General features: G+C 32.5%; 2 long non-coding RNA genes across 2 annotated transcripts; one reads left to right on the forward strand and one right to left on the reverse strand.

Annotated features, from left to right (window-relative positions):
- Window positions 1-368: 368 nt before the first annotated feature.
- Window positions 369-1,440, forward strand: LOC145594124 (uncharacterized). The gene is made up of 3 exons (XR_014102821.1): window positions 369-939; window positions 1,125-1,200; window positions 1,293-1,440. It is a non-coding gene; the product is annotated as an uncharacterized LOC145594124 (long non-coding RNA).
- A 1,845-nt stretch (window positions 1,441-3,285) lies between these two features.
- LOC145594169 (uncharacterized) lies at window positions 3,286-9,520 on the reverse strand. The gene is made up of 3 exons (XR_014102826.1): window positions 9,092-9,520; window positions 8,366-8,426; window positions 3,286-3,985 (listed from the first exon to the last, which is right to left on the reverse strand). It is a non-coding gene; the product is annotated as an uncharacterized LOC145594169 (long non-coding RNA).

Here is a 9,520-nt window from a genome sequence, read left to right on the forward strand (position 1 = left end):
GCCCTGAGGGAGGCGGAAAGCTATATTCAAGCAACCGACCTCTACTCGCCTGGTAACCAGTCGCACTCTAAGAAGTCTGACAAGCAGAAAGACAGCCGGCCAAGAAAAAAGAAGAGAGCAAGAAAAGAAAAGGAGTATGGGCGGTTAGTGATTCTGAGCAGTCGTCTCAAAAGAAGAAGATATAATAAATCTGATATTAGAGATAATGGGTCTCTTATGTATCATAGGGCCCATAAAAAAATGGAGGAAAAACAATAAGAGACCTGTAATTGACTTAACAGGTCTCATATATGTGTAAGGGCCCATCACTTAAAGGATTGATAACAAAACCCTATTTCTTTCTCTTCATATTCCCCATTTCAATTTACCTCCTTCACGCCGCTTTCCTATTCTCATTCACTCTCCTCTCATATTTTTTTTTCTCTTGGAGCAAAAAATGTTGCTTCCATCTCCTCCTCAACGCCTCCTTGTTTATTTCATCACCACCAATTAAAACTTAAATAATCGCACCATGCTTCACACTCCTCCTTCGGAACCGCAGCAGCGCCCAACCATGTCGGCTTTCGAAGCTTTGTCTGGAATTTTACGAGTTTATAATTCTACGAGTTTCAATTAATTTTTCTGTTTGTGTGGAATTTTGAATTTTCTAGGATTTTAGTTTGCTGTTGATTTTATGTAAGGTTATGTGCTTTGATTATGAAGTTGTGGCTGATTTAGTAGCTGAGTAAATTGAGTAATTGAAAACAATTTCTTCTAGTTAATTTGCTCAACTTTTTTTTCTTCTTGGTTTCTTGCTTAATTTGCTTTTGTTAATTATGTAAACAGGTTGTATGATTGAAGTATTTTCGGTATCAGTAGAACCTTACTACACTAATGATATACAAAGTGTGGCAATTGAACGTTTTGTGAGGTTATTAGACAACACAATTGATGTCAAAGGTGGTATTGATATGTTCAAACCTTTAGATTATGAAAACTTTATGAATATTCCCTATCAAATTAAAATATTGAAATATTTTTTCATTTATTAAAATGTAAAATTTGGGGCTATTCTATTATAATTGTTTTTTGGGATTTTAGTTACATTATTCATGAGTATTTCATTTCTTTTTCTACTTGAACAGGGTATTCTATATATCTGCTCATTTATAAGGAAAGGGCATTCAAGCAATCCAATTTGCTCACCGAAGATCGGTTGACGTAAGCCTAGTTTTGTCTGTCATTTTTATTTCTAATTTGTTTATATGGAATTCTCAATTATAAAATTCATTATATTAATTTTGTTTTTTCAGATCTGTTTGATGTCGTTACCTTCAAACAAAGAACATAGCAAATGGAGTACTCAAGTCTAATTAATGTAATTGTAATTGTAATTGTAATTGTAAATTTCAATAAATTCAAACAATTTTTTTGTTGGGATTTTATGTTCATTGAATTTTATTTTTTTTCCTCTCATCAATTTGAAGTGTAATTTGCATGTTACATACAAATTAAGTGTACAAATTACTAATACCAATTTATAATTTGGCTCCTCAATTCTGCCAATTTGTATAGAACATAAAAACAAAATTAATTAAAATGCAAAACGCAAAACGCAAAAAAAAAATAAAAAAATTAATTTTTTTTTCAAAATATAAAGAACAAATAGACCCGTTATTTGACCTGACAGGTCTATTTTATACACCTAAACAGACCCCTTATATCAAACAACGGATCTCTTTCTCTTCGAAACTATTATTCTCTTCGCGTAAATGATAGACCCATTGTCACTGACAACGGGTCTCTTTGTCCACACAAACAAACCCCTCATAAAAAAAGGGTTTTTTAATCAAAGAGACCCTTGAGATAGAGACCCGTCCAAAAGTGGTCTCTCAAGCATATTTCAATGGGTCTCTTTTCCCATTCTTTTAGTAGTGGATCTTCCTAAAAGTCAACGACTTTCCATAAAAGAGGAAGTATGGATCCTCACACAACTGGTGAAGGAAGCAATAGTCATTTGTCGCGAGGCCCTTGATCACATAAATATGACTCAAAATAAACATGAGATTCAAGAGGCAACACCTACACAGGCTACTAAGAGAAAACCATTTTCTCTCCAAGTAGTCAAAGCACCCAAAAGGAGTGACAATTCTTACACTCCAATTAGGACTTCTTATGCAAACATGTTTAAAATACTCTTTGAGAGTGGGAAGATCAAACCTCACGGACCAAGACCATTTGAATCATTGAAAAGGACATATGAATTCTATTGTCATATACCATAGAACAATGTTTTAAATTCAAAGATTTAATCCAAAGATTGATTGACAGTAAGAAGTTGGTCCAAATCCCACCAGAAAGAAATGTTAGCATCAACGGGAGAGTGATGATGAGGATGTCTAACTCAAATATGTGGAGGAAACCCCACTTTCCACAATATACCTAGTAGATGAAATTTGGGATGAAGGAGATTCACCCATAGATGTTCTTACAAGATCAGGGAGAGTGTAAACCTCCCATTATTACACAGCCTATTCCTACTATTCAACAAGTTCCCATACCAATCATAGAAGACAACGATGTTGTCAAACAACTAAAAAAGAATAAGGTTGAAATGAACGTATGGAAACTACTAGCCACATCTCGTTAACACAGAATCACAGTAATGGATGCTTTGGCTACAGTAGGGATAGATTTAGAAACCACTCCTGAGGGAATAATTAATTTTCTCACGAGTGATCTTCCAAGTCCCATTAATCTAATCACCTTTTCTGACAAGGACTTACCTCTAGAAGGTGAAAGACACAATAAGGCCTTAAACCTCACAGTAATCTGCAAAAGAATGAATGTCCCAATGACTCTTATAGATAATGGGTCAGCAATTAATGTTTGCCCACTACGAACTGCGAGGATGTTGGGGATAAGGGAAGAAGACCTGTCTGCATCCACACAAGGAATAAGAGCTTATGACAATACTCGTCGCCAAGCTCTTAGGACTATTATTATGAATGTCACAACAGGAGTGATAGAACACGCTACAACCTTCCAAGTGGTTGATATCAAGGCTTCTTTCAACTTATTGTTGGGACGCCCTTGGCTTCATGTTCTTAAGGTCGTCCCTTCATCACTTCACCAACAAGTGAAGGCTATCATCGTTACAATCGATGCCTCCCAATTGAGAATCATGGCAATTGATAAACCTCTCATAAACGTGGAGCACGATGATAATGATGAAGACTTATGGCGCTTTAACACAGAAGACACTAGTGGAAAAATAGCTATCCGTAACGAGCAAAAACAGCCCATCCGTAACGGGCAGCGACCGTTACGGATGGACAATATTATTTGTAACGGGCACTTCCCGTTACAAATAAGTACTTTTTTGTAACGGGTAGGTGAAATGCTCTTCACAAATAACCCGTTATTTGTAACAGGCATGTAAAATGCCCGTTACAAATAACGGGTTATTTGTAACGGACAAGTAAATTGCTCGTTACAAAAAACCCATTATTTGTAACGGAAATGTCAGACGCCCGTTACCAATAACTGGGTTATTTGTTACAGGTATTTCAACTGCCCGTTACAAATACATTTAGCCCAAATTATAAAAAAAATCCGAACATAATTTGCCAGGCTGTCACCATTTTGTACTTCATTATTCAATGTAAATTTTTATTTATTTCACAATTTTTAACAAGTACATTTGAACATAAGAATATTAAAAAAATAAAAAAAAATAAAAAAAAAAAACCAAGAAACAACAAATTTTTTTTTGAAACCTAGTCTATTTCTCAAAATAGGAGATTGAGTCCAAGAGTCATGCGAAACTACTACTCAAAAGTATGACAAAATTTTAACACCTAATTCACTTCCTGCCACAGAGCTTAGGTGGCTGCTTGTTCCTCTTCTTAACACCAAACTTGGCAACTTGAAGGCTTCTGTTCACAATGCTCAACCTTCCGAGGTCAGCTTGCTTCAAGTCAGGCCTGTAGTAATATTCGGCAACCTGCCATACACGAGTAGAAATGTTAAGATCAAGTAAACACCAAGGACTAACTAGACCACTTGCCAAACAATGGATCACATTATATAATCTAAAAGGATCTGAAACAAGAACCTCAACAAACATACTAATATAAACAAAACCAAAATATAAAGATCAATTAACCTCACACATTCCAACCATAAGATTAAGGTTGACCACTAATACATAAAAATATACATAAGTAATATTAAGTAAAAATAACAAAAAGATGATATTATGTATTAATACTAATTTAATAACATTATATGTGATAACATCTGTGGTTTTTTTTTTTTTTTTTATTGTAGTTGCAAGAAGATTATATAGATTTGTACCTATATATTATATACTCCCGTAACTCCACAAATGAGTGAGAAAGCTTCCTACAATAACTGGCTTCATTGGCTTTAGATAAGCCATCATTATAAATCTTATATTAGCATGAAAGTGATAATAATATTACTTTTTTACATGGCTGACTATATATCCCCAAACATGTACTCTTATGCAAGACTCTAAAACATATTCAATTCATAATCTAAAAGTTCAGCTAGAAGGCATCAAAAAAAAAAGAGAGTCCTTGTTAGAACAGGTATCTTTGGCTCTACTATCTAACTTTTCAAGTATATTCTTCATTAGAATATGCAGACCAACAGTTTATTTTTAACAGTTGCAGGAACTACGTAGTCTTTTAGAAAAATCGCATGACAGAATGTATGGATGCAAGGATTTTGAAGCCAACGTCCAAGATGTGAGAAAATAAAAGGGTGAGATTGTTGTAGGTATAACAGCAAGATCAAGCAGCTTATAGGAAGAAATGGACAACCAAGGGGCACTTTACAAAACATAGCAACAAAACTCAACGATGATCCAGCTAAGAAATGTTTACACTAAAAAACACATATATTTATTTAGAAGCAGGAGACAAAGAACGTCCATGACATCCCCATTTTATTTAGAAGAACAGTACATCGCAAGAATAAGTCAACTTAAAATCATTCAATTTACTCAATTATCACATTAGATTGCACGCTTCTAGTTGCTTCAAGTTACTAATGTATTATATTACACAACAAATTCTTACCTCATTTCTTTTTGTCCAAGGGAGACTAGTGTACCTAACAGCACCGAAGGCTAGTGTAGCTATGGCTAGCATTCCATTATCATATTGACATTTCAAATTTTCCCCTCATTCTAATTTATCCTAGAATTCCATTTGATTTTATCCTAGTATTGTGAGCGCCCTAGGCTACTTTTCTCCATTTGATATATTTAGCTTTCACGTCGAATCATAATCGAATGAAGTGAAAGTGTGGAAAGTCTAGTGTTTCGGTTAGTTTTTATTTCTTCTCTTTCTCTCTGTTTTTGAAAACCTATTTTAAGAAAACAGTCAATCCAGTTTGTTTTGGAATATGGAAAGGGTCCAATAATGATGTAGTTGGATGAGGTTCAAAAAGAGCTTTCCAACGATATATTATAAGCCCAATTCCGATGAATAATGAGGAAGTTATGACCAAATTACTAAACTGGGTCCGGTTAGATATTTATATGCGGCCCAATGATCTAGAGGAGGGTCTATTATTGATTTATCATTCCTAATGCAATTAGGATTGATTATAAACTTCTAGAATCTTAATTTAATTAGCATTGATAAATTGACTTTAATTGACTTTTTAGGAGTTTTTAATTAGAATAAAAGAAATGTTTTTAAGGAAAATATAGTTTTGCCCTCTCGTACGCTTAAATTTTATTAAAATAAGAAAGCGCGTGAAAAATTATTTCTAGTGTCATATGACAGCAGGCGCGTGTTTGGCGCTGCAGTTGTGTTTTATTCTTTTCGATACTCTGATTTGTTTTTTATCATATTCGGCTGATTTTCTCTAAAAATAGCCTCCTAAAACCTCCGTTTTGAATCATCAATTCTCATCAATCTTCTCTGCCAACTCTCATCAAGAAATTCTTGATATTCTCTGTCTCTATTTTCTAAACTAGCTTTTTTACAAACACAATTCCGCATTCACAAGATCTAGACACACCTAGCTTTGTTCGAAATTGCCTTCGCCCTAGACGTGAAAGGTTTTAATTTCCGAGGGTTTGGTCATAAATCTCTATTTCAATTATTTAATTTAATTGTTTTGATTATTATTTTCCTTGAAGTTACTAACGTGTATATTTTGTTATTAAAAAGAGATACAAGACATTCAAGTAAGTACTTTAATTGTTTCATTGAAATTATATAGAAATCATGTCTAGGTTCCTATTTTGATTCCTAATATCATGTTAGGATGTTTGATGTTTTGAATAACAACAATTATTCCTAGTATCATGTCTAGGGTAAAGATTATAATATCAAATATGCTTATTATGATTTCTATGAAGCCTTTTATTGTCTTTCCTAATATCATGTTATTCTTTTATATTTAGTGACATGCTAGGGTTTATTATTAATCTTTTTAATATCATGCCTAGTATCTTGCTATTAATATTATGCTTTATTTTTAACATGATTATTTTAATTATGATTGTTATTTTGATTATGATTATAATTTATGATTATGTTGCTTGATGCTTATTATTGTTATTGCTTGATCACACCTTTTATGCATGTTTAAAGGGAATTTGGTACTTGTAATCATGCTTAATAAGATAATTAATAATCTTATTTAGGTTAAAATGATTATAATTCAATTGATCGCCAATGATTATTAAAACACGACTGCAGCGCCAAACACGCGCCAGTTATTCATGTTTAAAGGGAATAATTTTCCACGCGTTTTCTTATTTTAATATTATGCTTTAATATGATTATTAATATTAAAGGGAATAATTTTCCACGCGTAATCTTGCTATTAATATTATGCTTTAATATGATTATTATTTTGATGATTATAATTGTTGTTATTATTCATGATTATGATTTATTGTTATTATTATGTTGCTTGATATTATATTTTTATTGCTTGATCACGCCTTTTATGCATGTTTAAAGGGAATTGGTACTTGTAATCACGCTTAATAAGATAATTAATAATCTTGTTTAGGGCTAGTATGATTATAATTTGACGTGTTCGTCAATAATGGATTTATTTGTACATTAATATTCAACCAACATAGATAAACAGGTTTACGTTGATTGCATGTTAGTCAGAAAGCGCACATGAATACGAGAAAAATAAAGTAGAGGCCTATTATTAGCGCAGGTCCTTTCTCTTTTAGATTGGATTTGTACCTTCATCCCCGAACACCAGTCATGGTTCCAGACCTATTGGAGTTAACGATCTCCTGGATCGTTAAGGGGTGTAACCTTCACCCTGTGAACGGATTACAAGTTCCTAAAACTTGTTGGCGATTCTTTTGCTCTAGCTTCCTTCCCTTTGGACGCCACCATGCTCAAGTGTAGGATCACAGTGGGGTTCAAGTTTGGGGTAATGCTTGAAATATTCCTTACAATTAGTAAATAATTTCATAGTCTTTAATAGTATATTATAACCACATAAATATAAAAGAAACATATATAAAGACTATAACGTCATACAAAAATATTTCATTTGTAAACTTTAGCATCATTTTTTTGACAATTACTCGACGAAGGTTGTTTTAAAGTATGAATAACAATAAGAAATGAAGACATTTACAATAAATATAATTGTATTAGTCATTGTTATTCCTTCTTATGAGATAAAATTGCACATTAATATCTTTTACATGCTCACAACTAGAACTCCACTGACATGTAACTGAAATTGCTACAGTACAAATTAGCACCATAACTAGAATTAATACACTGACTTGTAAATAAGGTTAACAGAATACTAAAATTCAAACTTTTTTCTATCAGCTAGCTAACTCTTGACCAATTTCTTATCCACCTAAAATACCCTTACTTTTTATATACTGACGATTTTTTAAAAAAATTGGCGTACGAATACATGTTAGAGAACAACTAAATGCACAAAATTAGGCTGCATTCAATATTATGAGAAGATGATCTATTATACAAATGCAAGCATAATTGAACCACCAATTACTATCATATAAGATCATACATACAACAAGAATACCAACTTTATAGAAAAAAACCCCCTTTATACAGTTATACTAGCTTATATCAGATAAGTTCCCTGGAACTAAATAAGCTTTAATATTAATCAAAACAAGTTTTAACTACTACCTAAGTAATTCAGCAACTTAATTTTCATTTCATCAACATATCTAAAAGAACTTCAAACTTGAATCAATTGCACAGAAAAATATTTTAGCCCAGAATTTCAAACTTGAAAATTTCCAAGTTCATATCAAGACCCAATATATAAAATGGAAAAACAACCGAGAAAAAAAGTAGAAATTTACTTTTGCTTCTACCTTTAAGCCTTCTTCTTAGCACCAGTGGCACGTCTCTTGTGCATAGAATCACGAGAAACACCTATAACAAACACCCGAGATCAATAAAACCAACGCATATCAAAATCAAATTATACTACCATTAATGCAAAACTTGACGAGCGCCAATGAATCAAAATGGATGGTACTGGAGGATAAAGAAAGTGATTAAAATTACGCATATATAACAACATTCAAAAGCATAGAAATAAAAAAAAAAACATGCTTGAAAAAGCAACAAAAAAGAGGAAATACTCATTGACAGATCTATGCATGGCGTTACTGAACATGGATAAGTTAGAAGTCATAGAAGAGAAAAATCCCTTATTTTCCATATTCTTCTTAGGGCTTGGCATAATTAATTGAAAATTTGTGATCAAATTGAATGATTAACCCAATTCAACCCCCCCAACGAAAAAATCAAACGAACACAAGAAAAATTAAACAAATACCCAGTTCAATTCCCCAACAATATAATCAAACACCAACAAAAAGAATCACAAACAACTCAGAAAGGATTAACGATAACCTATCCTGAAATAGCAACATTCAGCCATCAATTTCTCAAAATTTCATCCGTTTCTCTCCCAAATTACACCATAAACCAATTCAGCTTTGCAAATTTTCTCAATTGAAAATTTTACCCAAAAAAAAGCAAATAATCGAAAGAATTAAGCAATTAAAGTCAATGAAACAAGGAGTAATTACCTAGCGAGTGAGAAATTGAGTTGAATTTCTGGAAAATTTTGGAAATGCCCCAAAATCCACCGCTTTGTAGAGATCCGACGGATGATCGCCGGCTTTTGATGTAATACATGTATATTTTATGATTTTACAAATTATAAAATTAGAGTTGTATACTTTAAATTTTATTTTCTTATCTTATTTGATAGTATTTATATCTTTTAACCCTACATTATTATTTTATTAAAAAAAAAAAAAAAAAAAGTTGTCGTTCCCTTTTTTTGAGCGTGAAGTTCATATATGAAACCCAAATCTTTAGCCTTATTCATGTATGACTTACAATTATGCTTTTTGATTCCTTTTATTTTCCCATATTCTTCCAAACACTTACAGTTTGTTTGGATAAAGAAAGGGGAAGGAAAAGAAGTGGAGGGAGGAGAAGAGGAGGGGAAG

The sequence above is a fragment of the Chenopodium album genome, chromosome 1 (assembly GCF_948465745.1).
Source record: "Chenopodium album chromosome 1, dcCheAlbu1.1, whole genome shotgun sequence".
Classification (NCBI taxonomy): Eukaryota; Viridiplantae; Streptophyta; class Magnoliopsida; order Caryophyllales; family Amaranthaceae; genus Chenopodium; species Chenopodium album.